The following is a 5,599-nucleotide window of genomic DNA, read 5'->3' as shown; positions in this document are numbered from 1 at the left end:
TCATGGTTAAAGGAGTAATATGTTCATAATATTCTCACATCTTTCGTGTGGTTATATAATATCAAGTTATTGAGAAGCTTCTAGTTGTCACAAGATATATATGTAAATGTAGGTGTCCGTGAAGTAGTGTGTAATTCCAATGGTTTACGATGATATGGGTTGTGATCGCGTAATGTCCATTAGTAATGTGTCGGGCGCATATGAATCGATGTTAGTGATGGTTATGAGTAATGTCAATAAGATGTGATAGGTATCTGGTTAAGGGACAGGGAAGTCATCTGATGGTGAATTTCGGGGACGAAGTTCCTTTTTAGAGGGGAAGAGTAATGTCGCAAAAGAAAAAGCCGAAATCATAACAATTTTGCCGTATGTTTGTAATGTTTTATAATATCTCAGTTATATTCCAAGTGCGAGTTTATAATTATTTTAATAGTTTTGTTGAGAAAATTGTATATTTGAGTGAGAGGAGTAATGGTCGAACAAGATGACATGTCGTCATACCTTATTTTCAGTAATCATTTGTTATGATTATAATTACATTGTTGATTTTGCAGTAGGACCGTTTGTTGCATGTTGTGTGTTCGGTAATTCAAGTAGTATCTCTTAGAGGCTTGAATAGGTGGTGTGTGTTGGACAATTGATGATGATGATGTTTGATGGACATACGTAGTGGGATAATACTTCTAGGGGGTTGTTGACCTGTGTCGGGTAAACGGTGGTGTCGACCTTGGTTTCTTGTCGTGTGGTTGGGGGAGGATGAGTCGAACTTCGGGGACGATGTAACACCCGCGAAATTCTCATTTGACGTTTATAATTTATTTAACCGTTTAATGACTTTATTTTATATTTTTAAATTAATTAATTTAATTTATTTATTTTAAACACGATTTTTATAAAAGTAATATATAAAAGCTTATTTTATATAAAAATACGTATTTTAGTCGGACAGTAATAATAGTGACAGAAATAATATTAGTTTCTGTCTTAAGTTAATATAGACTCGAGACATTATTCCATCTAGCTATACACCGTCACATTTTCACTTGTAAGACTAATCTTTTCTCGACCTATCCTATGTCGACAACACACTCACCTACCCTCTCACACTCTACCTTTTTAAACACTTCTTCTAATATTATTATTATTATTATTATTATTATTATTATTATTATTATTATTATTAGAGAAAATTGTTGATTACAGCCTTTTATAAACCTCATTTTGAAAATTACAGCCTTATATAATTTTTTTTGAAAATTACATCCAAATTATTACTTTTCTTCTAAAATTGCACCAACTTGAGGTTTTTGGTGATTTTTGATGATGTTTTTTATGATGTACCCTTTATTATTTGAGAGCCTACTTACCCAAATTTCTTACCTCTCCTTAACACAAACCAATTAATCACCCCAAACATCATAAAAACATCATAAAAATTCACCGGAAAACTCAAGTTGGTGCAATTTTAGAAGAAAAGTAATATTTTGGATGTAATTTTCAAAAAAAATTATATAAGGCTGTAATTTTCAAAATGAGGTTTATAAAAGGCTGTAATCAACAATTTTCTCTTATTATTATTATTATTATTATTATTATTATTATTATTATTATTATTATTATTATTATTATTATTATTATTATTATTATTATTATTATTATTATTATTATTATTATTATTATTATTATTATTATTATTATTATTATTATTATTATTATTATTATTTTATATATTATTATTACTATTAATATTGTTGTTGTTGTCTTGCTGACTTGCTGCACGTCCCCACCTCCCTCCTTCCTTTCCTTTTCTTTTCGGATTACCAGTGCAACAACAACAAAACACAGCAGACTCATAAGCTACATTTCCGTCTACTACAAACTTAGATTTCTCCTTCATTCCTCAACCTTTTTCCTTAATTTTTACACCATTCTCCTCCTTACTTCCTCCTTCATCTTTCAAGGTAATAAAGACTCATTTTTGTGATGGTTTCATTTTTCGCCGTCTTATAAAAGTTTCGTCTTTTAGCTTCTTTATCCCGTTTTCTTGCTCTTTAATGAAGGATTTGAAGACCCGGAGTAAGACTCAAGCTTTGGGAACCCTTTATTCGAAAAATAAGGAGCGTTTAAGGTAACGGTGATAGGTTACTCGACAAAGTGTCGAAATTTTGTCTTATATGTCGTTTTTCATGCTCTTTATGTGTTAAAGATTGGTTCTTTATACTTTACTCATTTGTATGCTCGAATCCATCGTGTTAAACTCCATCTTAAACCTTGTTTTAATGGGGGTCGAAATATAACTCAATATGGCTAAGTAAAAACGTGAATGAAGTAGTTGTGAGACGATTTTTGTGCTCGTTTTGGTCTATGTTTGGTTGGTGGTTCGAGCCAACTCTCTTACTTCCGTCTCAATTGTATATCCAAGTATGATATGGGTCCTTTGTATGGTTAATTTCCGCCTTGTACCATGCTTAAAAACTTGTCTTAAGACGGACGCAAAACTGGAAATTGAAAAGTGAAACAGGGAACTGTTTTGGTTGTTTTTGGACGCGATTTATGAGCTGAAATTATTGTTGGTTCGAGTCAATTTGATTACTCACGTCTTGTGTGCATATACATGAATGAATATGGTCGTTTGTTTGGATGAATTCGGCCTTGTAACATGCTTAAAAACTTGTCTTAAGACGGCCTCATGAATTTGCTAGAAAAACCATGTATATATAAGTTGATGATGAGTGACTTTTGTGGACTGTTTTTGAGTCGATCCCACGGATAATTTGTACCAAATAGTTGATTCCCGCCTCCTTTGTATGTCCAAGTATGTAATGGGTTGGTGGTATGTGAGAAATTTCACCCTTTTCATGCTTAAAATTTTGTCTAAAGACGGCTTCACAAAATGTCTAGAAACCGTGTGTATAGATTGTTGATGGGTGTATTTTGTGGACTATTTTTGAGTTGGTTTCTTGAGTGATTTGAGCCAACTTGTTAATTTACGTCTCATGTGTATATACATGTATGATTTGGTTAACTATTATGGACGATTGTCGCCTTACTCGTGCTTAGAAACCCGTCTCAAACTCACCTGTGTTAGCCTGGACACCCGTCATACCTGACCGGGACGATCTCCAACACCACTGAAAATATGACAGATGGACCGGCGTCGAAAAATTAGGTGGTTTAGCCACTTTAATCACTCGATTCGGAGTCCGTGTGAGTAAATGGCGCCCGTTTTACCGTTTCAAGTTCTATAAATATATTTATCCTTCGTTTATGATGGTTGTTTATGCTTTTTATTCGTATCATGATCAAAGTTTTCTCTTGTTGACTCGTATATGCTTATGGGTGGTTCGGATTTTGGTTTGTTTACGTTTTCTCTCGTGTTTCGTATAACGTGGCTCATAAATATCGTTCTTTTACATATTAGGCTTTAATTGTTGGATTCAATCGGTTTTATTTGTTGGGCTCCTATGGTCCAAATTGTTGGGCTCTTTTTGGTCCTAAATGTTGGGCTCATTTTGTAACTTATATTAGATTTGTTGTATTCCGTAAATTTTCACATAACGTAAACTATTCATTACTACTTGTTATATTTTATTTATTTTATTCAACCGCCATGTTAAATTATGAAGTGAAATATTTATTAATATAATACTTGTATGAAATATTTATTATAAATAGTTACTTGTAGTGAGTCGTATTCTAGATAATGTCTAGTATTATTCGGTTGTGAGAGTCTTGATTCTATCGGATACTAGGGGTGAGCCATAGGCCCTCTAGTTACGATATGATCGTCGGGATTGATGTTCCCATCCGTACTTATGGTGAGACGCAAGTCATAAATATGAATGTGACATTAATAATCCCGTCCCTGAGCCTTGGTCCTATCGGACACTAGGGGTAAGCCATAGGCTCTCTAGTTACGATACGATCGTCGGGATTGATGTTCTCATCCGTACTTATGGTGAGATGCAAGCCATAAGTATGAGTGTGACAGTATTAATCTCGTCCCATGTACTTGTTTGTTGTACTTGTTTGTTGTACTTTTTTGTTATATTTGGCCATGTTTTAAAGGTAACCGTTGAGCCAGATACTTTTTTATTGTGCCTCGGACATGTTTTAAAGGTAACCTCTGAGTCGGGCACTTGTTTGTTGTATTTGGCCATGTTTTAAAGGTAACCGCCGAGCCAGATACTTGTTTGTTGTGCCTTGGACATGTTTTAAAGGTAACCTCTGAGTGAGGCACTTGTTTGTTGTATTTGGCCATGTTTTAAAGGTAACCGCTAAGCTAGATACTTGTTTGTTGTTCCTCGGACATGTTTTAAAGGTAACCTCTGAGTCGGGTACTTGTTTGTATTATTTGGACATGTTTTAAAGGTAACCGCTGAGCCAGATACTTTATGTGTTGTGCCTCGGACATGTTTTAAAGGTAACCTCTGAGTCGGGTACTTGTTTGTAGTATTTGGACATGTTATAAAGGTAACCGCTGAGCCATATACTTTAGAGGTCGTGCCTCGGACATGTTTTAAAGGTAACCGATGAGCCAAGATACTTAAGGATTTGTGTCTCGGACATGCTTTAAAGGTAGCCTTTGAGCCGGATGCTTTGCTTCATATGTGATGTTAGTAGTCTCATTTCGTGTATTGTATGTTGCTGGTTTTCATAGTTCATGGCTAAGGTTTCCATTCACATGTATTATGATGTTAATCTTATTTATCCGTGACATATGATATTCTATCGTGTTTATAGTTGTATTATCATTTATGACGTTTTGGTTGGATTGTCTCATATGTATGTACCATATGCCTTATCTATGATTGATTACGCATGTTTTGAATGTTAGTCTCATGTCTCAATGCTTGCATCAAATGGTTATATTTATGATGTTCTAATATGTTCTTGTTTATCTGTGTTTCGACATTTTGTGGCTGGGAGAACCTTGAGTTACTCCCCACTGACTGTGGCGTTCATGTTTACATGAATGACAGGTTGTGAAGACGCTTACGTGGGGAAGACGTGTGGGCTAGCGAGAACTAAACCTTGGACTAGTAGTTGGTTTATTAGGATTGCTTAGACTCACCTTTTATCTTTTGTCATTCGAGGGATATATTTTCCCTCACCTTTGACTATCGCGTTTGCATAATTTAATCGTTATTTCCGCATTCTTTATTTCTGTTATAGATTTTTATGAAACCGCGCTTTAAACTTTAAAAGTTTCAAAAATTTCCTAAAATTCCGCACTTTATTATTGTAATTTTCTTACCGTTATTGGGGGTTCAGACGAAGTTCTTTTTAAGGGGGGAAGAATGTAATACCCGTCCTTTTAGGGACCCGTTGACCAACGTTGACCGACCTTGGGGGCATGTGATAGCCTTTGGGAATTCGTACAAGAAATGCTTCGTGACGTGATAGACCTTGGGATGTGTGGTAATCGATCTAGTCGAGGCTACTCGATCGAGTAGCTTGGGTACTCGATCGAGTAGGGACCACTCGATCGAGTAGGTTGGTTACTCGATCGAGTAGCGTCTTTACAGCGAGGGTTTATAATCGTGTTTTAATAGAATCGCAAATCATTTCCGCCTCCTTCTTTCAGACTTAGATGTCG

General features: G+C 35.2%; 1 long non-coding RNA gene across 1 annotated transcript; it reads left to right on the top strand.

Annotated features, from left to right (window-relative positions):
• Positions 1–1,775: 1,775 nt before the first annotated feature.
• LOC141646010 (uncharacterized) lies at positions 1,776–5,174 on the top strand. Its single transcript, XR_012545273.1, has 3 exons — positions 1,776–1,961; positions 2,061–2,128; positions 4,983–5,174. It is a non-coding gene; the product is annotated as an uncharacterized LOC141646010 (long non-coding RNA).
• The last annotated feature ends 425 nt before the right edge of the window (positions 5,175–5,599 follow it).

Source organism: Silene latifolia, chromosome 3 (genome assembly GCF_048544455.1).
Source record: "Silene latifolia isolate original U9 population chromosome 3, ASM4854445v1, whole genome shotgun sequence".
Taxonomy (NCBI): domain Eukaryota; kingdom Viridiplantae; phylum Streptophyta; class Magnoliopsida; order Caryophyllales; family Caryophyllaceae; genus Silene; species Silene latifolia.
Note: the sequence above shows the minus strand (reverse complement) of the source record. Positions and strands in the feature narration are given on the sequence as shown.